The following is a 26,223-nucleotide window of genomic DNA, read 5'->3' on the forward strand; positions in this document are numbered from 1 at the left end:
ATCACCAATTGATTGGATAATAACTTCCTTATATGATTAAAGTTGATTATTATACAATATATTAAAATTGTCTACCTTAGCTACAATAAAGTGGCTAAGGGATTGACATAAATGGTCCCTCAATTATTAGTACATATACATTAAAAATGTCCCAATGGTAAAGTTGCAAACCTTTTAGCAATTTTCTGTTTATGTTATTGTGTTCGGTCTCTATCAAAAGGGTTTCTTTTCATTTTAGCCCCTGGGCTTTTTCTGTTTATGGGTTTTGTCAAATTTCGTCTCTGGTCAAATAATGTATGCATCCTGCTCACTATATGGTCAATGGTGGTGGCTGGAGACGCTTACGCACAGGTACGTGCCACCGTTTTCTTCTCCAATGAAAAGCTTACAGGTTATCATCTCCCTTTCTCTCTCTTTCTCCATCAAAGGCCATTAGCTAGCACCAGATGATGTTCCACCGGACCACAAGTACTACGTATTCGTATGATCATATCTTCACTTCAGAACCGCCGATCCAGACTGCTTCACGCACTCCGCCTACTACCGGTCGTGGCGTCTTAGAATTGCAGTCTTTCTCCGTTTCAAACACTTTGAAGCACAACTGTGTTCATGGAGGAAGCGGAGGAGAACGGATGATCGATTTAATTTTTAACTTCATCTTTCGATTCTTAGTAAAATTGAGAAAAATCCAAATCGACATGGAGGGTTTGATTTTCTCGCTTCCTCCTCTAATTTTTGGTAAAATTATGTCGCTTTTTTTGTTCTTTGTTCGCATTTTTCTTTTATGTTGGAACAATCGAAGCTCCTCCGGTCCACATGTAATCTGTGATCATAATCATTACTCTAAACCTACAGCTAATGTCTTATTCGCTTCAAGGTTCTCTTCCCGATTCTTCTCCGATAAAGATGAATCAGGTATAAATAAGTTTATATCAGTTATAAGTAAGCCTTCACCTTCAAAATTTGAAATAATTTATTGTATGTATAGGAGATTAGGCTCTGTTTTGAATTCAGAATATTTGTTGCAGTTAAGGAGTTGAAATTCACTGAGATATGGGAGAGGTTTAAGCAAGATTGCCTAGAGAAAGATAACTGACTTTTATATCCAAGTGAAGCTTTGGTTTTAGCTTCTTGGCTGGAGGAAGAAAAGGAAGCAGGAAAAGGCAAAATAGGTAAAGCATTTAATATAAAACTTATACATCTAATTATCACTTTTCATGTTAACATAAATCTTTTTTAGATCTCATGTTTTAATGTATAGAATGATTGTTTGCAGGTTCTTTCTGGCATATGATCTTTACTAAACCGGAGGTGGTTTCATGTAATGTAAGTATCCATCTATAGTTGTTGACAAATAAAAAACTCCTGAAACATTCGTAGTATATATCACTTAAACTACTAAAATGAGTGTTTTTTGTAGATGATTTCATTTCTTAAGAATCCGATAGACAAATGCTTTTTGTCAGGTAGATAATGTGTATTTTTTATTATTATTTATATATGAATGATTAATTGCTGAGTTTAGGCAACAAGATCAGCTTAAGGGAGCAAAAGTGCATGACAGCAAATACACAACCCTTCCCAACGTACTAAAGTCAGTAAATACAAACAATTACTAATTTCCTTTTTTGCTTAATAACAAATTTTACTATAACTTTATAATTACTCCCTGAATAACTAAAAATAGCTAAAAAAGAAATAGGACGAAAGTGTATTCTAACGCTTGATCATTTTATTATTTGGATCTTCATTTTTTATTTTTTGAACATATTATATTCATTAGTAATTTTTAATGTTAAGAAATGAAGAGAAAATGCTATATTTGTTTGTATTTTGGATGCAAGGGTATTTTAGTCAAATGTATAATTGGGTGACATTCAATTTGTATATTGGTAAAAAAATTTTGTAAATTTGTCAAGTGGATCATAAATGGTATGGCAGTAATTGGATCTTTAATTCTTTATTATTAGGAGGTGATTAGGTGATTTTTCGAGTAAAGGGCAATTTGGTCAAAACTGAAAAATACCGGACATGATAGATAGATAATATATTGTATATAGACAACATATACATTACAGCCTTAATCTGGATGAACATGGTGTAATCCATACAAATGTAGGCAATGTACTTTTTTGAAGTAATTAGAGGAATGGAATGTTGAATATGAAAGGAGAATACAAACATGGGATTAGGCCATTTTATATATTTATGTGAGTTTCTGTTAACTTTTCTTATGTGATTCATTACTTACTTTACCATGTGATTGAATTTGCATGGGCAGATTTGCGCTTGGAATGGAAAGGACATCATCTTCAAGCAAACTAAATATTTGTTTCCATATAATACTGTCTCTTAGTGCGAAATTGATGGAATGAAAAAGATTTTCATTATTCTTGCATTTTCCCCAAAATTGAATCGAAAGGTATTCATGAATTTGTTAATTATATTCCTAATGCAACTATATATTTTATATTAATTTTAATTGTGGAGTGAATAAAACAATTTGCAGCTTACCAACATACTATGCATATGTCAGCTTTCAAGGTCATATTTCTTCTTTTTTTAACTCTTCAATTTTTTTTCTTTTTTATTTATTTTAATTTTTCTTAAATTTTATATACTATTTTCTAACAATATGATAAAGAATTGATTGAACATTGTAATCTCATGTTTGTATAATTTCAGAAAGATAACTTCCAACTACAACAGCCACATCAGAAGATTGGATTAAACGGATACAGGTGCTATTTGGGCAAAATCGGGAAAAAAATTCGGCTAAGTTTCAGATATATCCTTCTCAAATAATGCATGCTCAATGTAGATACTACTAGAACAAATTACTCTACCTCTACTACTTTTTTATCGTATAACAGTGGAGATTAAACAGCTCCAAGGGCAAGATGGTCATTACAACAGGTCAAAATCGAATCATATGAGTGTTTTTGCAGTTTACTATTAATTTATTAACGATTTCTTAAGGTTTTTTTTTGTTTTTAGTTTTTGGATACGGACAACCATTGAAACATATAGTCGAAGGGAAATCATGCATTAGTGCTCAGATTACACACATATATATTGGCTCTGAAATTATATTAATGCAAAAAATAGCAACATACTTATATTTATTTGTGTTCTATGTCACCCTATGTTCATTACTTTCTATTACAACATTGTATTGTTTATTGTAGGGGCAATTTGGTATAATGGGATGCATCAAGAAATAGATGTAGTTTATGCTACATTTGTGAGATAGCAATGTACTTTTGTCGTCAAAAAATGGTCTATAAAGCTTAATAAGTTTCATGAAAATGATTGTGAAACTTATAATATTTTGCATCAGTAACAATAACCCTTCCGACCCATGCGAAGCATGGGCAACCTTACTAGTTTGTATTAATTGGGTAACTTATTTTGCAAGAAATTGAAATTAGGTCAAATATAGATAATGATAAAATTAATTGTTTAATTTATATTATTTGTTATTTGATCCTTGTGTTATGAAAAGTTTCAATTTTCCCCCTTTAGGTTTTATAGTTTAAATTTGAACTCAAAAGTTTTTGTTTTTGAAATTTAAATAGTTGAAACCCTAATGTTTTGAAATGTTTCAAAATTTGCCCTCAAGTTTTGGAATTTAAAAGTTGATTAAAGGTTTAATTTAGGAATGTTAAATTCTAAAACCCTAGTATTGTTTTGAAAAGTTCATTTCACACCCTTATGGTTTTATTAATTATTTAAGGTGTATAATTAAAAGAGGTTTAATAAATCCATAAAAGTTTTGGTTTACAAGTTAATTGAATTAAAAGTATAATTGTTAAATTGGACCACCTAGTATTTTAAAAGTGTAAAATACACCTTATACTATATATAACATTAAAAGTCTAACACTATATATATGTATGATTAAAACTCAGTCTTACCGTTAGTAGGCCTCATTCACGAAGTTGGTCTATAAGGGGTGTTTAAGGAAATTGCCTATAAAATGGCGATTGAATGGGTATCCACTCTTAGCCACCGCACTCTTGACTAGTGGAGGGTCGTTAGCCGAACTGGTAGGATGGGACAGAACCTTCCATTATAAGTATAACAAAGTACAAAAGTAACTAAATGTTTAGGCAAAAGTGAATTGATGCAATTCCATGAAATTACACTTTGTGCCCTTGCGAAGACGTTAGTGGAGCGTGTGTGGTTTACCGGCACACTAAATGGTTCTAAGCAAAGGTAGCAAAGGGTGACTCAATGTTTGTCATAGTTCGGTGGAGCGTGTGTGGTTTACCAGCACATCGAATAGGTGACTGTAACATGTGAGGGCACCATGTAAGTTTGCATGGTTATTCACACCTGCTTTGTGATCCTCGGCATCCCAGTCACAAACTAGAGGGTCATATCGAGATTTAAACATGCCATTGAAATGTTCAATGAATCTCAAAGGATCTAGGAGTTTTCATAGATTTAAAACTTAATTTTTTTTTTTCGTTTTTCATGGTGGAAAATTAGTGAATCGTCATTCACTTACCTTCAAATGTTCTGCAATTTGGGTTACGGCATCCCTCTCCCGAGTTGTGGAATATTGTGTTGGGTCCTAGCCTTAATATCTCATTTGGGTGATATATTAAGGACTTAATCAATCAACTAACTTGAATTTTATTTTTTCTCCCGTTTTGTAGATGTCAATGTACGAAAACTATGGTCTTCCCAAATCCCGTGGAACAAGCATTCCACATGAAGATGATATTCCACGATTCGATCGAGGAACAAGAAATCATGCTTCACTTCCTCCACCTCCTCCAATTATTCTCCCTAACCCACAAGATCGAAGAATTGAAAGGTTCAATGTCACTAAATCCCTATTGGAAATGAAACATGAAGATGGTAAACCCGTGTGTGCCCACCTTCTAGGAATGAAATCACACATCGATAGGTTGATAATGTTGGGTGCGTCATTCCCTAATAAGTTGGCTGTGAACTGGGTTCTGCAGTCACTTCCTGAATCATATAATGAGTTCAAAAGAAAGTATTATATGATGGACCATGACGAAAACCTCATTGACCTAACTTACATGCTCATTGTTGCTGAATCAGAAATGATTTGGCAAAGCAATGGAGCATATTTGTTAGGAAAGTCAACCAACCATGCTTCCGAGGACGTTCTAGGAGAATCGACCTGCGTTTGCTGCCAAGAGAAAGGGCGTTGGATACAAGTCTGCCCTAAGAGCCTGAAGAGTCCAGAAGATGGGAAAGTCAAAGAGTATGGCTGTGCTTCAGGTAAAATCCACTATCTAACTCCATTAAGTTTCTATTCGTTGATTCTTAATACATGATGTGATAAGATTGCATTTGAATGTTTTGCAGGATCAATGAAAAGAAAGGAAGCTTGATGAAAGAGCAAGATAAGTCTAATCATGAAGAAATGGATCTCGATCGCATGGATTTGAAGATTAGATTTTGAGCTTAGAAAGTTATGATAAAGTTGTTAGGAATTTTCTTTTGACTACATAATTTTCAGTTGATTTTGCATTGTAAGGACAAATGTTTTCCGCTGCTTTTATGATTAAAATAAATTTTGGTTTGACTCATTTATTTATTTATTTATTTCCTTGCAATGAAATCTTTATGGAAAATTGATGTTTGCATATTTCTACAACAAATGGATGTGATTCTTAATAATGTTATTTATGGAAATTTCAAGAGTTTACCAAATAGGGAGAGTTTTTCATCGCCCAAGTTTCAGTTGGACAGAAATTTGGAATCATGCAACTTGGTTGCATGATGAAGGAGAAATTTCATATTTGGAAATTAGACTAATTCTTTGACAAAGTGTCAAGTGAAGGACTAGGAGATCGAGTACACAAAGTTGTGTGTTGATCAAGTCCACCACACGAGTAACAAAGATATTCGTCATGGTTTACTAAAGGTTTAGTAAATATTATTATACTTATAAGATTAAGTGTAATTCTGAATTGATTGAAAGAGTTTAAATCAATAGCAGAACGAATAAGAAGAATCCAGTAGGCAGGAAGATAAAAGTTTCTCTATTCTAAGAAGAAGGGAGAGTACCTTTTATGCTTTATGATATGTCTTAATGATTAAGAACCATATCTCAATTGATCCTCTAAGTAAATCTTAGTACAATTGTATGGCTGAGAAGAGGAATTAAGAATTGAAGAAATGGTTAAATCAAGAAGTCAATCATACTTCATTCCAAAACAAGTCTTAGAGTTAAGATTGTGATATTGAGTGACAAGTCTTAAGAAGGTTTATAACATTCATCAAATGTAGAATTTGGAAAAAGGTTTTCTTATTCTTGCACATTTGAAATTGGTAAGTTATGATGACTTGAATAAGATAAAGACCAACTAGGACCAATTTATGAAGTGTTTTGATAAAGGATACACTAACTCTTGAATAGTTGTTTGTCGAGAAATGTTTATTGACAAGAGAATTTTATATGTCAAGGAGTCAGTGGGAGTCTCAATGGTCTTGAAAAGGTTTCAAGAACAAATCAAAATAAACCTTATCGATCATCACTGGCACACGAGTTGAGGTTCACAACCTATCGTGTTGACACTATCTTGTTTCTATGCCGTTCCAATCGAGTTAATTATGCATGTGAGTCCTATGAGTTCTCATTTGAACGCATAAAAGGCAAACACCTTGATCAATGGAAAGTACATTGATAGGAAAGGGTGAGCTGCTTAACTACTTGGAAGACATGGTGGGCAGCCGTGTTACCATAAGGCAAGAAATCAAGATTGAGAAGATTCGGTCCATATGAGTTTGGATTTGTCGCAAACTTTGGTTTGACAAATTCACATGGATAGGACCACATACACCATTAAAATCTAAGTGTCATAAGATTCCCTCCTTCATGAAAATGACTGTGAGGAAATGCTTTCACTAATGAATATTTTAAGAAGATAGTGATTGTGAAATTGTATTCTCGGATTTGATTATGGTTACAGTATCCCTTTCCATGATTCGAATTGTGAGATTTGGCAATTAGTCTGAATTGTTTTTGGACACACATATGAGCTGTCTAAGACAAAGGTGTATAAGTTCAAGAAGCCTTGATAAAAGATTATCAAAGCATTAGGTATTAGAAACATGAACTTAAGAAATTCAATAAGTATTGTTTTTCTAGAAGTTAAGCTGGTTTCTGAATACATGTCAAAGCTAGTGGGAGCATAAGTGTTATGTTTGTAATAATCATCGTGATAGTGGGAGCATAAATGTTATGCTTGTATGATTATTAAGGCAAGAATTGCAAGTTAGCAATATTAATTATAGAAAACAAGAGTCATACCTCGCAAAGTTGTAAGGGTTGAATAGTTGTTTTTCTATAATTAAGGGAGAGAATATTATGCTTCATTTCAAAACTAAAGGCTTAGGTTGTGGAATATTAATATTTTTAGTCAAGGATACATAGTGTGTTCTTAAATTTCGATTATGATTACGGCATTCCTCTTCATAGTTCGAATTGTGAGAACGTAGCACATAAAATATTATGGCAGAAGATTGATAAAGTATCAAATCTTTATGTAAGACATTATGCATCGTGTCCCATACGCTTCGGGTATAGGATCGATTGCAAATGCTATAATATTTGACCATTCTAAAATTTTCCAAATGTCTAGCGCATTTAGAGGGAAAAAGGACAAGAATCGGTTTTTGACTAAAATAATTATACAACTATCAAAGGACAATCCAAAGTTCGTCGATGATTGATCGCTTGTGAGTAGTAGGAAGTATGATATTGGATGGATCATATCAACATTATTATGAATAGATAAGATTCTATTGAGAATGAGTTGTTGTGACATCCCCAAAATCTCAGCCAGAAAAGACCGATTTTCATTTATGCTTTTAAAATAATTTCAGAGTAAATCCTTTTGATTTGAAAGAGTTGCGGAATTTGTTCCCAAAAACAAAGTATGATAAAATAATATTTACCAAAGCATTTCATAAAAGAAATGTATTTTCATTATATAATCAAAACTCAGGATGTCATGTTCCGATACAGACCATAAAGCATAAACGATAACATTACAAGTCATTCAACAAATATATACATATACAGACTTGTAAACAAAACAACTTGATGGTTCATCCATCTTATGCCATTGCGCCACTTCCTATAATACAAATAAAACTGAGTGGGTCAGGCTTGGGAGCCTGGTGAGCATATAGGGTTTTCAACCCACAATAAATAATTATATTTAATTCCACCAACCAACAATAACCCAATTACCCATTCCCGTTATTCTCACTTTATGTCCCTAAAATAACTAACACAAGGGACATAGTCTAAGAATATTTCATCGGGGCGACAACACATGCTTCGGGGGTTCCTCAGCAATATAAGTCAAATAAGGCAACCATGAGGGGGATGGAGTACAGCGAATGAACACCCAAGTTCATTAACACCTACAGGTGGCGAACCTGCTAGCGTTCCACAAGACTGTCTAGAAAAGTCTGTGGTCGTCATCTAAACTCCGCTAGATGACTGAATCAAAACAACAACGAGGCCTCTCATCTGTTTATTACACACCAACTATCTACCCATGTTCTACCCAACATATTAGTAGATAAAAATATACATTTTTATACATAGTTTAAAAACCTGTATAGCATGCTTTAATCAATACATATTCCACATATCAGATGAGGCACACACACATAACACGTATTTCATAGAAGACAAATCAGATCCATGAGATAGAAGAGAGTAAATATACATTCACACATATAACACAAAATATACTCATAACACGTATTTCGTATAAAATACTTTATAATTATGCGTTAGAAGAAAGTAACCACACACTCATACATATAAACAACAATATACTTAATACACTCAAACCATACTTGTATTATTATCGTGTTTATGAAAGGTAGTATACACTCACTTGATCAGAAGATGATCAGACGGCACTACGACTTGTAGAAGTAGTATCTCTCCGCAGATCTGGAAGATCTTCACAAAAATTGAACTTCTCGCGGGCAGAGCTTCGGCTCGGAAATCTTACTTCTCAGGATCTTCAGGACCTCGGGACTTGCTTCGGGGCTCGGGAATGATACCGGTGCTTCGGAGTACTTCTGGCACGCAAAATGATGCAAAACGGGAGAGATAAGAGAGAAAAAGTGCAAATGAGCCGGCTGCCCTCGCATCCTATTTATAGGAGGCTGGAGCCTCGGAGTACGCTGGGCATACGCGTCCGAATCGTCATCGCATGCGTCATCCGAAGAACTTGAGTGCGAGGTGCGTCATGCTTCGCGGTATGTTGGCGTACTTCGGATCAGATCGGTGACTCCTTCGGATATACATCCGAATTAAAGATTAAATTTAAATATTAATTATTTAATAAATTTAGGAAATTCATATCTTCTTCATATGAACCCCGTTTTCGACGTTCTTTATATCCACGCGTAGGTAAGACTACGCTCTACAACTTTCGTTTAGACTCCGTCGGCTAATTTTGAATTTATTTTTATTAATTATTTTTAGTAGGCCGGGACAGAAAACTTCGTTATAAATTCATAACTTCTTCGTTTGACGTCCGTTCTCGCCTAACCTTTCATTGATTCGATACCAACAACGAGATCTTCGATTCTCGTTTAGATTGATTCGACTAAAAACAGCTCGATCTCAAAGCGAGTATTTCGGGCTGCATACCGCTAAGTCGAAACTTCAGAAAATCATAACTTCCTCATACGAAGTCAGATTTGGGCGTTCTTTATATATTCGGAAACCTCGTTTCAACTACTACAATGTTATCCAAAGATATCAAGTTTATTTTACACTTAAATTTTGACGCTCATTTTATTCTTAATTAATCAAATCACATAATTAAGCAATTAAGCACAAAACACATAATACTCAATTAATATACTTCTATTATTTCAAAACGGGTTACAAAGGTTAACCTAGACTGTTACATCAACGAAAATGCCTAGCCTGGAAACGCAGGCGTTACAGTTGTCATATGGTAAGTATGGAAAAGTTTCCATATTGAGAATTGGATATTGAGAATCAATGTCTAGATTAGAAACTTTTATGCAAAAGGATGTTCAAAGGAATGTACTTTGAGTGAGAGACATCACATCTAAGGAATTGTCTTGTAACAATCTTCGATAGAGGACTTTGTAATTTCATTGGCAATGGTCATTATAACTTTTGTGCTATGACATTACGAAAGGATCATTGCATAAAATGTTAGAATCTAGCATATTCTATAAGTGGCAAGAATTTGATATTCTTTCACTTGTAGAATGGGTTGGGAGTTGTGAAATGAGTATGATTGGAAATGTGTTCATTTGATCTATTTCACAAAGTAAGAACCATAGGTAAACATTGTGTGCATGCTAAGAGCATGGGACAAGTGTTGTAATTTATGTAAGAAGTTGCTTACCCGAAACAACAAATAATGAGTAATCGATATGGTGATAAATAAAAGGTGTTTTATTTATACTCAAAGGTTTGAGGCCATATGAGATTAGTATTATTCTTGTGTTTCACTTTGCATGTTTTGACTTCCTGAATAATTTAATTGGTTCAGAACAGTCAAATTATTCAAACGGACAACAATCGTTCATATGTTGGAAGTAGGTATGAATGAAGACTGTCGTGAATTGGTGTGTGGATTGTCTTAAGTGTATTAGACATAAGCAAATGTTTGCTGCAACGTTCATGAGTGCTTATGAATATGATTTGAGCATTGGATTAAACCCACACTCACTTGGATCACTTCATGAATTGTATCACAAATGATTGGTGAGACGATAACATCTTATATTCTTGAATCCGAGGTGTGTGAGTTGTATCTTGCGAGTCGGTTGCATATTGATAATATGTAAACACACCAGTAACTTGGTGTCATAAAACATATTGTTGTGTGTAATTCAGTAAGTGAGTGCAAGCAATCATTGAGTCAAAGTTTATCCGTTCCTTTTATCCAAGGTAGGATAAAAGCGGTATCTTTGGGCCCCTCGATGATTTAGTGATGGCACCTAAGCGCTTGGCCAAGACGGGACTAAATTGATGTGTTCAATTGTAGTCTGTTGTCAGTCATCATAAATCGGAAGTCGGGAAATAGTATAGAGAGAATGATTAAGTTCATGTCTCATATCTATACGATATCTAAAATGGAGGAATATATGATCCCTTATCTAAAGGACACGCGTATCTGATAAGATCAGAGTTGACAGCGGCTTTGGAAAGCTACGATTGCAGATCAGGATCTGAAGTCATACGCATAATAGTTATTAGACTATCCAAGTGGGAGACTGTTGGATTAATGTCTAAGTCCATAACTATTTTGGTATGTACTTGACCCGATGGTGCATGGTCCTTTTGGGTTGCCTTCACCAAAGCAACTTGATAGGATGAATTATGGAGAGAAAGGATTAATTATGATTTATTAATATATTACGAGAATAATATATTAAAGGAGAAATAATATTGTTTAATTAATATTAGTCAAGAATTAATAAGAATTAAGTTTGTGACTAAAAGACATTAATTAAACTTAAGGGACTAGAACTGTCAATTGTATGATAGTTGAATATTGAGCTAATGGACTCCATATTAAAGGGTTGGACGAATTCTATGGGAAAACCCATTAGAAATCGTCCTAGGCCTTTAAGGAAGGAGTCCATGGGTTGCTTAGGGCTTAAGCATCCAAATTAGGGTTTCCTTGTTAGATAACCCTAATAGCCTCTCTATTTAAAGGACCCTTATGGCTCAAAAACGTGGTGAACTGGTTGTCTAGGGTTTCCACACATTTTGGGCAGCCTCCTTCTCTTCTCCTCTTCATCCTCTTGCTCTTGGTGTTTGTGAACCATTAGAGGAGTGACATTTGTGACTCTAAGCTTTCTAAAGTCAATACAAGAAGGATTTGAGATTGTTATTGCTACATAACAATCAAGGTATGATCTAAACCCTAATTTATATGTTATATTGATTATCATATACTAGATCTAGGGTTTATAGTCTTGGATGAATTGCATGTACAATAGAGAAATCTAGATCCAAGCATTAGGGTTTCTATGAGCACATAGGATGTTCTTATGGCTAAAACCCATCACTAAAAGCACAAAGCACGCAACATTCGAGCATTGAGAAAACATAATCAAGCATATATTAATCAAGCCATCATATTGACTAATCTATACTGGCATGCAGTTCATAAAGCTGATACACATATAACAAACACATAAGGCATCCTTCCTAGATCCTTAGTCCTAATCTGGCATGCACTTCTCATAAAACTGATACACATAACATAAAATTGTATGGGTAATTTGGGAGTATTTACTTGAGCTCGGCTGATGGCGTGCACCACATCCTTTCCTCTTTTCAAAGTTCTTTTTCTTTTTTCAAAATTCTTTTTATAAAAATGATTTTCTTTTAAAAATTTTCGTACCAAGTCCTCAGTTTGAGTCCAGACACACCTGAGAGTGCAACCGAATCCATCAAACCAAGGCTCTGATACCAACTTGAAATATCCCAAAAATACGGTCCAAAAGTTTCGTTTTGATTATTTATAAAAACCATAAATACCACTTGTCATTTCACAAAACCACAAGTAATATATGTCAAATCATCATAGTAAAATACTGTCTCAAAATCATGTGTCAAATATCAGAGTGTAAACATCCCATGCTAAAAGTTGTGGTGTGTGCCATGTAGTCATCCCGAGCTCTTTCCGTTGCTAGCGGAAGTACCTGAAACCAAAACTGAAAACTGTAAGCACGAAGCTTAGTGAGTCTCCCCAAACTACCATATACCATACACATAATCACATAATAACATACATTGGGCCTTGCCCATTACATCGGGCTCCGCCCGATATCGGCTCCGCTGACATTGGTCCCCGCTCGGCATCGGACCGAAGTCCGGTAACATATAACTAAATCGGGGTAACCCCGACAATGCTAACATACATAAATGGGACGACGTTGGTGCCTTAGACCCGTTCCTACTGGAAGAGGACTCACCTCACAAAGCTGAAAACTGAATCTCTCGGTAAGGAATCTCTAACGGTTGCTTCCCCAACTCCCCGACTATCATTATCACAATGAATAATTAGTCAAAATCCAATAATCCTTCTTAGGGTAAAATAACCATTTACCCCTAATCTAGTTTGGTCCATCTCTAACGGTTCCTTATCCTTTTGTCCTCACGTCGTGAGCTTCCTCGTCTCACGTCGTGAGAGTCAACTCGGCTTGTGTCGACACAGCAAGTCAACCTGGTTTACTCGTCTCAGGGTCTCAGAATGGAGACATTGTCTTGCTCACGTAATGAGGCTATACCCCTCACGTCGTGAGAACTGTTCTGTGAGCATTAAGATCTTAATCCTTTAAGACGAGCGTTGGGACTTTCTAGAATACCTTATCTAGTCTAAAAGACCATAAAAATCATATCTTTTCATCCATGCATGCCCAATGCATGATTTAGTCATTAGTTAGGTCAAAATTTGATATAATCATAAAGATTCAAGCTTGGGGGCCATAACTTGCACCTAAGTCCAGATCCAGGGGTTCTAATACAGCAAATGACTTAATGGTTCATAAAGTTGCTAACTTTATGAAGCTCATGCTTGATAAGCCAAGATATCATGCAAAGAAGGTAGCCAAAACCTAGATCTAGCAACCTTAAGTGAAAAGGTAACTAGTCCCCAAATATGCGCTTATCTTGCCAAAATGAGTCACCACAAGAGCTTCTTCTTCTTCAAATAAAACAAAACACCATTAACACCAAGACCTCCAACAATGGCTCAAGGGGCTCAAAAGGATCAAATTTAGGGTTTTCAGTGACTTGAGAGTGAAAGAGGCTGAGGATGGGCGACCCTAGCCTCCTCATTATGTTTTATACCTGATTTTTAAGGTTTGGGGGAATCAGGTCTGACTTACATCGTGAGAACTAGTGCCCCACGTCGTGAGGTTCGAGGACGCATGTAACACCCGATTCCTGGCACGCCTTTAATTCAAGTATTTATTATGTTTTTCTCTGGGACTCGACGTGTTAGAGGCCCAACTCGTCGAGTAGAGTCGTGATCCACGGGAAGCTTAAGTAGTTTACTCGACGAGTCGGGAGACCGACTCGGCGAGTAGACGCTGTTTGAGTGAAACCCTAAATTGAGGGTTTGCACCCTATTTAAACACATTATAACCCCTCAAATCAGCCCCCATCATCCAGAGCAAACCCTAACTCGAAACCCTAGTCGTTTTTAGTGTGTTCTTGAGCCTTGTGGTGTTACTTTGTGTGATTGAAGCTTAAAGAAGAGTAAGAGGCTTGTGAGATCAAGGGGGAACAAGAAGATCCAGAGTTTTGAGAATATTTCCAGCTTATTAAATGTTTAAAGTTGAAACCTTGTCTATTCATCGTCTAGATCTTGATTTTGGGCCTTTTTCTACATTTTCTTAAGCCCTAGAGAGGTTGTATTCCGGATTCAATATTGGTGGACGAGTCAGCAGTTGTACCCTTGGAGGATATTCAAGTTGATAGCAACCTAAATTATATCGAGAGACCAGTTGCGATCTTAGATCGGAAGACGAAGACCTTGAGGAACAAGGTGTTTCAGTTAGTGAAGGTGCAGTGGCAACACCGAAAAGGTTCAGAGTGGACGTGGGAGACTGAGGAGGAGATGAGGGAGCATTATCTAGAGTTATTCTCAGATTCAGCAGCAGCAGACTTCGAGGGCGAAGTCTAAGATAAGTGGGGGAGAATTGTAACGCCCCATTTCTGGTATGTGATTTAAATAATGTAATTTTCATTTCTAGAGGGGTACTCGACGAGTCTGTAGCCTAACTCGTCGAGTAGAGACGGGTTCTGCACGCGTTTTAAGCTGGCTACTCGACGAGTCCATATTCTTGGACTCGGCGAGTCTGCCAGTGTGGATGAAACCCTAATTTCAAGGGTTTGCACCCTATTTAAACATTATTTTGCGCCCCAAACCAGCCTCCATCACCCTCAGAACGTCCCTTACTAAACCCTAGCCTTCCTTTAAGAATTCTTGGAGTATTTCTCATTTTGTGGAGGATTTTGGTGCATTTTGAAGTTAGAAGAAGAAGAGAGAAGAGGGGTTCTCAAGAGAAGCAAAGAAGATATGAGTTTATTGTGTCATTCCAGCTTCCATTAAGGTATAAAGCTCGAATCTTGGCTTGTCATCATGTAGATCTCCTTAAAGCTTGCTAGTGTGGTTTTTGAGCCTTTTCTAGATTTTGAGGTCGATTTATGGGTAGTTAAGGCGAATGGGTTTCAGATCTAAGCATTTCAGGACTTCTTAAGCTCAAGTTTGCCACCTTTATTGAGCTAAGCACCCATTCCAAACCTAGATCTCCTCTTTTAGCTCCTTATTGGGCATTTTAGCTTATTATGAGCATGCATGAACGTAAAGTTAGAAGCTTTACGTGTGAAATCAGTCCTAGGAACCCAAATCTATGAATTGGATGCATTGGAATCGAGAAAAATCGACTGTATAGTAATGGCATGCTTGGGACTCGGCGAGTTGTTCTTCAGACTCGGCGAGTCGAGTCGCGAGTCCTCGGTTTTTCCCCGATTTGAGAGTTTAGGGTGAATCAGTGAGTCGAGTAAGGACTCAGTGAGTTAAGACTTGGATCTGGAAGCAGTCGGACTCGACGAGTTGTTCATACGACTCGGCGAGTCAAAGACTGGGTGTGTTCTTCTGTTGAAAGGGAACTCGACGAATTGTTCATACAACTCAGCGAGTCGGATGAAGATTAGACTTGATGTTAGTATCGAAGAAGAACCCGTAGAGTCTTTGCCAAACTCGACGAGTAGAAGCGAGTAAAGGATTAGAATGGATGATGGGGACTCGGCGAGTTGGCGGTCCAACTCGGTGAGTCTGGTCAGTTGAAAGTTGACTTTGACCTGGAAGTTGACTTGTCCATGGGTAAATAGTCATTTTACCCTGAGATTAGTTATCAGTATTTGATTTAGTGTTTATGGAATTTATAGTCGGTGAGTTTCGGAGCAGCAGTCAGACAGTTTCAGATCTAGCATCTCAACAGCCAACATTGCGAGGTGAGTTTTCCTTCCAGTAGGAACGGGTCTACAGCCACAATGTCGGCCCGTCTAGTTAGCAGTAGTACCGGACTTTGGTATGAGGCAGTAGTTCAGTGTGCTTGACGTCTTTGTGATTCAAGCATGTCCTTGTGTTATGTCTTCCGGACTTCGGTCTGATGCAATATGCAGTATGTGTATTCATGTTAGTTGATATGTTTATGCTATGCTATGTTCAATAAGTTTCCGGACTTCGGTCCGATGCAGTTAGTTCCGGACTTTGGTATGATGCAGGGGACGGGGTCCCAGTCAGTTCCGGACTTCGGTCCGATGCAGTTTCTGTACTTCGGTCCTATGCAGAGGGAAAGGCCTTGGTTTGTTCCGGACTTCAGTCAGATGCAGTTTTCGGACTTCGGTTTGATTTAGTGGGCAAGGCCCAATAGTTGTTTATATGTTATTATATGGTATGTGGTAGTTTGGGGGAGCTCACTAAGCTTCGTGCTTACAGTTTTCAGTTTTGGTTTCAGGTACTTCCACTAGTAAAGGGAAGAGCTTGGGTTGATGGCATCGCACACACCACAACTTCAGTTTTATCCTGGGAGTTTTATTCATATATTTTGATATGATTGATACAGTTTTGTTTTGACACAGTTACTATGACTTTTGAGTTACTCATTCCATGGTTCGTATTATATATGACATTCTATGATGTGATTTTTAGTAATATTAAAACAAAAAATTTTGGGTCGTATTTTTGGGATGTTACACGACGAGTCATAAACTGGACGCATTCATATGCTGAAGATGAACTCGACGAGTTCAAGGAAGAACTTGCCGAGTCGGATGAAGATTAACTGAAGTGTTGTTGAAGGTGAAATCGTCGAGCTCTTGCTAGACTCGACTAGTGGGGACGGGTTTGTAGTATTATGTGGACGAAGGGACTCGACAAATTGGCAGACCAACTCGGCGAATCTGGTCAACGAAAGAGTTGACTTGACCAAGGTTTGACTTTGACTTTGACTTGGATTCAATTTGACCCTTGAAGGGGTTGTGGGTACAAATTGATAACTTAGAAGGGTTGTCGTGTAGGGATTGAGGAGTCGAGGAGAGCCGAGTTTCACACCGAGGATAGTGCAGAAGCTACACGACTTCGATGTGAGTTACCTTCCAGTAGGGGTGGGTCTAAGGCCATAATGTCGGTCCACCAACAAGAGTAATTGGTAGATAATTGTCTTTGTGATAATTATCTTGTTATGCTTACGAGATATGCTTATGTGATATGCCTATGAGATATGCTTATGAGATATGCTATGTGAGTTAGTGGTAGTAGCATGTAATAGTTTTTCCCTGAGTTGGTCGTTAGGACCGAAGGGTAGGTCAGTACCCCAGATATGCCTGACCGTATGATTATATTTTGTTATTATATGATAGAGGTAGGGGGTGTCGGGGTGAAATAGTCCCCGATGCCGGTTGAGATAGACCGGAGGGTAGTCGGCACCCCATAACGGCCTGACATGGGTAGGTCAGCACCCCATAATGGCTTGACATGGGTAGGTCAGCACCCCAGAATGGCTTGACATGGGTAGGTCGGGCACCCCAGAAATTTCCGGCAGTATGCATGCTATGTGATTGTATGGTATGTGGTATGATGGGGGAACTTACTAAGCTTTGTGCTTACAGTTTCAGTTTTGGTTTCAGGTACCTCTTCGACTAAGGGGAAGGAGTCGGCGGTGTAGCAGCGCGTCACACACACATATGTTTTCCACATTAAGTTTCTGGAATTGTACTATGATTTATTTTACTTATGTTGAGATGGTTTCCGAACACGTTGTTATAGTTTTTATAAAATGACATGACTTTGGTAATGTTTTGGTAAACTATGTTGCGAAGTATTTATTTAAAAATGAAATTTTTGGCCTCAAAATTTGGGATGTTACAAGTTGGTATCAGAGCCTTGGTTTGAGGGATTCGGACATACTCTCGAGGGTGTCTGAACTCAAATCGAGGGATTGAAATTTTTTTACAAGGAAATAGTTTTTCTAAAATCTAAATTAAAGAGTTTTGAGAAAGAACGAGGTGTATGATACGTGCGACCGGCCGAGCTCAAGTAAGTTTTCCCTAAGATACCCATACTTGTTATGTGTTTATGAGAACTGCATGCTAGATTAGGGCTAAGGATCTATGAGGATGCCTTGTATGCCTGCTATGTGTTTATGAGAAATGCATGCTAGATTAGGGCTAAGGATCTAGGAGGATGCCTTGTATGCCTGCTATGTGTTTATGAGAAATGCATGCTAGATTAGGGCTAAGGATCTAGGAGGATGCCTTGTATGCCTGTTATGTGTTTATGAGAACTGCATGCTAGATTAGGGCTAAGGATCTAGGAGGATGCCTTATATGCCTGTTATGTGTTTATGAGAACTGCATGCTAGATTAGGGCTAAGGATCTAGGAAGGATGCACTGTATGCCTGCTATAGGAGCTCATTGAACTGTATGTTAGAGCTGGTAGTTAGAAGTGAGATAGTCTGATTAGGTTATGCTCGATTTGGTTACTCAATGCACGAATGCTGCTTGGTTTGTACTAAAGGGTTTCTGGCTTACTTTAACTAACTAGTAAGTGAATATGTAACAGTATTCACGAGCTAGTTAGGAAAAGGGGGTAGAGACCCCTAGTGCAGCTGATGGCGGAGAGTAGGTCGGAGGGTGCCATAGGAAAGCCTAGGATGAGATTAGTTGGAAAGGGATATTGGTAAGGGGACTTGGTGAAGTTGAGGCAATCCTTGAGGAAAGTACGGATAGATGTGGAAGGTAGTATGGGCCCGTACTACTAAAAGCAGAGGATCCATACTCGAGTCATGGAGGGTCGAGATGGAACCAGGAAACCGGGAGAGTGTGTGAGACCTCTCAAAAGTATGTATGATCCTGACATATACGTGTTTATTTTCAGTATGGTGGTCACACGACATGGAGCAGGAGGTTCAGGATCTGGATCGGGATCAGGATCAGGCTCGGGTGCAGCTTTCGAGCAGGTCGATGACGGGTTACGTGATTTCATTGCGTCTGAGATCACGAGAGGTATCCTTGAGGTGACCCTGGTTGTTTTCGGGTCGATCAAGGAAGTGATTGTTGAGCTGATGGAGGATCGCCTCCGAGCATTCAGGAGTGACTTGGCGTCCAACCAGTCGGGTACGTGCACACTGTCCTTTAAGGACTTTCGAGGGAGTGGTGCGCCAGACTTTCATGGGACGAAGGACCCCATTGCATCCAGGATATGGATTACGAACATCGAGTCTGCACAGTTCACGAGCTTTTGCCCGAAGGGGTCGATTTGGAGTGTAAATAATCTTCTCTCAAGTTATTCCAATTGTTGGTGGTGTTGTGTGAACCATTTGAGGTGCAACACTTGGGGAACTAAGCTCTTTAAGGTCCAAGGAATCAAGCTACAACAAAAGTTATGTCATTCAACTATATTTCATATTGTATATACTCCATAATATGCTAGTTAGGATGATACCTTGGAAAATTGATATTTGCGTGTATAATAGAGAAAACATATATCATATGTATTTAGGGTTGCATGTACACCTTAGGAGTGTTAGAATGCTCAAAACCCAACACTTTCATCTTTGGAGGGGCTTAAATGTAACTTTCTTCAAAAACATTAAAACGAAAATGAGACCATTAATTGGTTTGACCAGATTTTTCAAATTTTGACTAACATAAACATCGCATGTACTTCTCGATTATATTTAATTAAAACACATACATATCAATTTTGTATCATTATCAAAGCATCAAACCCATTTCGACTCCCATTAAAACTACAATTTCAAACAAACAATAACTCCATCACCATTGAGATAAAATCGATTACACATACAAACAGACTCATCCTGATCAATCTGACACAGTGTTGCAGCTCTGATGGAGAGATCATACCGTTTCCATATCTATCGAAGTGATTGAATACACATTGGTAATAACTTGAACCCGTCATTATATTGGAGTTATTGTGAGTGGTTATGTGATTTGAGTTGGACCGATTAAGAAAATAAACAAGTAATTGATGATTCTGAGGATCGATATTCTAGGGTGAATTTGGTATGAGTTATATAGATACCTATTATACATGGTGCTAGAAATTTTGAATGAATGTGAAATTTGAATATGATGTTGAAACGATATGAAATCGTTTTTCGTAAAATTTCAACCAGTTTCTCCATGGATTTGATGTCTTGGGATGAAATCAATTTCTGGGTAAAATTTCAACCTGGTTCTCCATTGAAAGTCAATCAGAAGAAGCTCTACCTCTTCCTCAAAATTTGTTCAAGATCGAATTCAACGAAATTGTTTCCATCGAAACTCAAATTTGATCATCACTCTGATTTCGAAATCCTCCATTGATTCACCAACGAAATCGGATAACTATTCACGTTCCAATAATATCGTCAACATTGGAAACAACTTCAAACCATCTACGCTAAAAAAACGAAACTCAGCTACGCAACTAAATCAACAATCATTTCCTAAACATCTACACCACAAAAGATTTTCAGATCAAACAGAACATTTACAGAATCATTATTGACACAAGGGTAGAACCGAAAATAGGAAGGGTTTTAAAGTTGTTGCAAAGGTGAAAGGACAAAAATGCCCTCGCTGTGGGGGTTGCTAACAACTAAACAAACGAAGAAGTTAATAGAGGGACTAGACGGGTAACAAATTAAAGCTTCAGGGATGATCCGAGTTAAAAAAAAATTTAGGGACTAAGTGTGAAAATAACCCAAACCACATGGACCATCCATGTAATTTAAAACCATGGTTAAAATCGTCATTACAAAAAAAATTACAGTAAATTGGACCAAAATGGCAAGAAAATGAAAACCTTTGGACCATGAGTACTAATCCAAACTATTTTGGCCAAAGTGGTAATTTCCACCTAAGCTACATGACAAAAACTGTTTTAAAGAGTAAAATGTATAAATTCGTATAAATTAGTAGATTTGGGGTCCTAAAAAATTTAATATCTCTGTATAAAGATCTAATATAATATGTATCTTGCATGGATTAAACAAACTTTCACCATCTAATCCCATACCAACAAATTAATCATTGAAATTACATCCCAATTCACCACAAAATTAAAATCAATTCATTACAATAATCATTATTAAGATTTAAGATAAAATAAAGTTCACACATACTTACCTGATTGAAATACCAAAAGTTTTAATCTTGTATTCTTCAGTGCCAAAAAAGCACCCTGATTGAAATAGAAGCAATGGTAATTAAAAAACCTTAAACTTATGGTATAAATAATAAAATAAAGTGATTATTATTTTTTAAAAAGAATAATATATTTACACCAACACCAAAAGCTGAATCAGTTGTTTTATTATTCTGAAATGTAGCTGGGATGCTTTCCAGCAACAAATCTAGATGCTGACGACACTGTGATCATATAATTACACTTAATTTTTTTGTTATAAGTTATTGAAAATAAATAAAAAAAAATAAAATATTAAAATTTGATCACCTCAGAAAGTTGAACGATAACATCAGAAAGAAGAGGAGTGTAAACATCTTGTATGTCTTAAACTAAGAATATCAATGGTTACAAATAAAAAAAATGAAAAAACAACTTGAATTAATAATTCATTTTGAAAGTTTGAAACAATTTTTTAAAAAATAACCTGATGCAATGCACGTTTCAGATTAAACATAGTTGTTTTTTCATTTTTTTATTTGTAACCATTGATATTCTTAGTTTAAAACATACAAGATGTTTACACTCCTCTTCTTTCTGATGTTAATAATTCATTTTGAAAGTTTAAAACAATTTTTTAAAAAATAACCTGATGCAATGCACGTTTCAGATTAAACATACTCAAATTTTAGGTTTTTTTTAGTAAATCTTTTTTCTGTGCTCCATAGTAGACTCTAAGAAATAAAATACACGGGCTGTTAAATAAGGCCCCGTTTGATACACATCTTTCCAGGTCCAAACAGATCTTTCTGGCTGAATGGACCGGAAAGACTGTTTGATTTGCACAAAAGAAGGGGTCTTTCCCGATAAGATATGTCTTTCCCAGAAAGCCCCAAAATCATATCTTTCTGGTTGAATGGACTGAAAAGACAATTATACACCAAACCCCGCATCTTTCTTTCTTTATTGGATTATTAATTTTTTTAAATAACTTTTTTAAATTTATTTTTTTTATTGAATTATTACTTTTTTTCATCATTCAGCACAGTCAATCAGATGTAGAATCAAACAATATGGTTTCTTTCCCAGTTAGAAAACTTTCTCAGATAGCACTTTACCGGACAACACTTTCCCAGACAGAAACTATCAAGTAGGACGTAAATTGTCATTGGGCTTCAAGTTGATTGTGAAATGGTCACAATATGATATGAGATCCTCTAAAAATGGGAAAATGTGTTTTTATAATTAACGACAACTACTTCACTACGTTACCAAATTTTTGCCGCTTTTTGTCAATATTTTGGTCAGTTATGTATTTTAAATTTTATGGCACCTTCGACGGTTGTTGCAAAACTTCTTATTGGGCAGCAAAAAAGAGACGAATGCAAGAAGTAACTATATTGAAAGGATATATGTTTTTCCATTTCTTTAAAAATTATGATATAATGCTTTTATGGTTATACTTGCCAACTTTTACTTGGCCAAAATGCCTTCTTATTCCTAAAATGTCCTTTTTACCTTCCTATAAGTGGCCTAAAATATTTTTTGACCATAAAAACTATACTTTTAAGTTACAAAGGAATGTCAATAAATAAACATAGAAGAGTTAGAATAAAAGTTAATTCTCACCTAGTTGATACATATATTCATGCTGGTCCTAATCGACCTTTTGCAGGATTGATTATCTCTGTTGTCCTTCTTGATCTGCATTTATTTACAAAGTCAGAAAAAAAATATTTTATACTTAAAAGATTGTAATCTGATGACCAAATGACAGTGAAACAGATGAATATTATCATATTTCATGAAATGTTGTTGGTTTTTGTGTATAAATTAGATAAACTTTGTGTATTACACATAATCAAAATATGTAGCATTTAAGGATGAATTAAACTGAAGGTTAAGTCTAAGTACCTGAATACATAACGTTTGAATTTGATCGTTTTAGAATCAAATACATAGAAATTACCTGAATGAAGGGGAAGTTTGAGGCCAAAATCTCATGTTTCGTCGGGGGATTGGCAAGGGAAAGATGCAGAGCATGTCACCCAATCAACTTTTTGATCCTTTGAAACCACAAATGCTTGACCATAACCTTTAATGGAACTTGAAATTTGTGCATATTTTCATTTTCTCCTCTAACAGAAGCTTGAAGAACTCCTCTGTAACCTTCTTCAATTCATCCATGCTTTCTGGTTATCCTATCATTTATCAGATGTTCGCATTAATAAAGCTCTCGATTAATAATTAGATTCACAATATGTAAAAACCTAAATGAAAACTAGAGTAATCGCAGAAGAAATTAAAGGCACAAAATCGGAAAATCAACTAGGTGGCCAAGGACGGTGTTGTTGAGGTGACTGGAGGTAGTGGAGGGGGAGAGAGAGAGAGAGAGAGAGAGAGAGAGAGAGAGAGAGAGAGAGAGCAAGAGGAATTTGAAGATATCGACCTAGGAGGGTATCTTTGTTCTTTTGAAGGTGTGACATCCCCAAATTCATGGTCATTTTAAAAATTTTATTTATGCTTATTTAAAACTCAGAATATCCCTTTTGAAAAGTAGTATTGCGGAATTTGTTCCTAGAAAAACATGATAATAATATTATCCAAGCATTTCCGAAAAATGTATTTTGTTTATATTAAAACTTTGGGATGTCAATACAGAAACATAAGCATAAACAGACCTAACTTTCATTTACACTAGTGATTTACATCTCCTTTAATCTCTCATTGTAATGTAGCTTCGTATCTATACCTGTGATACAAATAAACTGAGTAGGTAAGGTTGGGAAACCTGGTGAGTACATAGGATTTTCAACCCACAATAATAAAGTAATTATGTTTCATCATCAAACAATTAACCCAATTACTCATCCTCATTATCTTCTTTATTCTTAAGGATCTACCTTAAGACTCATCTATTATTCATTTATTAATTCCGAAGGATTGTCCTAAGGAATACGCATGAAGTCCATCGCTGCTAATGGAACAACTGCCAATGTTATCAATTAGGCACAATTGCCAATATTGTCATTTAGGCGTAGCTTCCAGGATTATGATGTGCTCTATTAAGCGCAACTGCTAGGATGTTTAGAGTACATCGTAGTTCAAAAACATCTACAGGTTGTGGCGCAGCTGCCAATGTTCATCTATATCATCTCTCATCATTCATCTACCCACCTTTACCCAATATTTTTATAAGAATAAAATAGATATATAGTTTACATCAACTAAAACATATATATTCGGTTCATCCAACATAGCTATCAAGAACACATATAATATGCACATATAGCACGTAATTTATATGAAATACTTCATATCTATGTGTAAGATGAAAGTAACTATGCACTCACTTGTTAAAGTGATAATTCCAAACTCGGGCAACGCTTCGCTTCTAACAATTATATTTTCCTTCGGTGAAACCTAGTATCATTACCGCTAGATTTTAGTCTAATATTTATAGCGACTATTTACGAGCGATATTGTTTTATAAGTGTTAAACAATACTTTTCAACCACTATGTACAGATATGGGCCAAACATGAAATATCGGAGGGCAGGACCATTTTGGCATTATAGCACTTCTGAAATCCAACCCTATGTGGCCCTACAAACTAGATTCCCCATACCGTGAGTAGTTAAAAGATATTATAATAAAAATTTATATATATATATATATATATATATATATATATATATATATATATATATATATATATATATAGTTTATAAGTTGATAATAACGATATTGAACTTAAACATAAGCTATACTTAACGTAGGGTAAACATAACTCACTTACCAGGAGTTTAGACAAGGAACCGGGCTCTGCGGGGGCAAAAACTTCCGAGCCGAAAGCTCTTCTTCTCAGAGCCTTCTAGAACTCTGGGACTTGCCTCTACCACCCGAGAAGTGCTAGGGAATGGAAGGGGCTCAGAGGATTGTTTGAGAGAGAAAGAATGGGAAATATGTGAGTTTTTGAGGTGATTTGCGCCTCTATTTATAGGCTGAGTTCGGTGCAAACGTGGGGCATTCCCTTGTTGAACGTTGGGCGTTCGTGGCCAGGTGTCATCATATAGTGCCAATCCGTAGTGAGGAAGCAGTGATTCAGATCGTGCCATATGTCGCTCGCTGGTTACTCCAAAACCTAATTATCTTCTAAAATCCGTAACTTTTGTATACGAGCTCCGTTTTTGACGTTCTTCATACTCACACGTAGGTATTGACAAGATCTACAACTTTTCTTTTGACTCCATTGACTAATTTTTGAACGATTTTAAATTTAACCGTATGAGAACACTGCACTGTGAACGACCGTGTAAAATTCATAACCTCTACATACGGACTCCGTTTTCGACTGTCTTTTTATTGTTCAACTGCTATTAATGAGGTATTCAATTCTCATTTAGGTTGTGTCGGCTAAAAATCGATCGATCAAAAATTCGATTTCCGGGCTATGTACTGTTGTGTGAACTCTTAGAAAAATCATAACATCCTCATATGAAGTCAGATTTTGACATTCTTTTTATGCACGCTCACGGTTTAACGTCTACTACAAATTTTGTTTAGATCTCTAAGGCTAAAAAGTAATTTCTTAATAATTCACTTTTTACGTTACGCGGTGCCTTGCCGGTTTAGCCGTAAAACTTCGACGGGTCATAACTTCTTCGTTATAACTCGGATTTTAGCATTCTTTATATGTACGGAACCCTTGTGACATATACTAAACGTTTGTTAAGATTATTCATTCTAAATAATTTTCTATTAAAAAGTCATTCTTGATGTTTATTGTCTCTAAATTGACTAGCCAGAATCTGCGGACGTTAGAGAAGAAGGGGTATGCAAAGTGACAAACCTTCTTTTAGAAGAATAAGGAAGCCGTGAACATCATAGAGGAAAACGATTTGAGGTGGTGGATCGGTGGAGGGATTAAACTAAACCAACAAGTAATCCAATGAACAGTATCCTACTCAGGTACTGTTCCTAAGACCTATA

General features: G+C 36.3%; 1 long non-coding RNA gene across 8 annotated transcripts; it reads left to right on the plus strand.

Moving 5' to 3' along the window:
• The first annotated feature begins 247 nt into the window (after positions 1-247).
• On the plus strand, positions 248-5,573 carry LOC111879407 (uncharacterized). Of its 8 annotated transcripts, XR_008226232.1 has the most exons (10): positions 250-738; positions 856-915; positions 1,029-1,172; positions 1,277-1,326; positions 1,421-1,466; positions 1,526-1,594; positions 2,282-2,422; positions 2,510-2,544; positions 2,686-5,262; positions 5,350-5,573. It is a non-coding gene; the product is annotated as an uncharacterized LOC111879407 (long non-coding RNA). The 8 variants fall into 8 exon arrangements; XR_008226233.1 differs by having other exon boundaries at positions 248-738; positions 1,277-1,594; positions 2,686-2,916; positions 3,189-5,262; XR_008226231.1 differs by having other exon boundaries at positions 249-738; positions 1,277-1,594; positions 2,686-2,916; positions 2,998-5,262.
• Positions 5,574-26,223: the final 20,650 nt, after the last annotated feature.

The sequence above is a fragment of the Lactuca sativa genome, chromosome 9 (assembly GCF_002870075.4).
Source record: "Lactuca sativa cultivar Salinas chromosome 9, Lsat_Salinas_v11, whole genome shotgun sequence".
In the NCBI taxonomy this organism is placed as follows: Eukaryota; Viridiplantae; Streptophyta; class Magnoliopsida; order Asterales; family Asteraceae; genus Lactuca; species Lactuca sativa.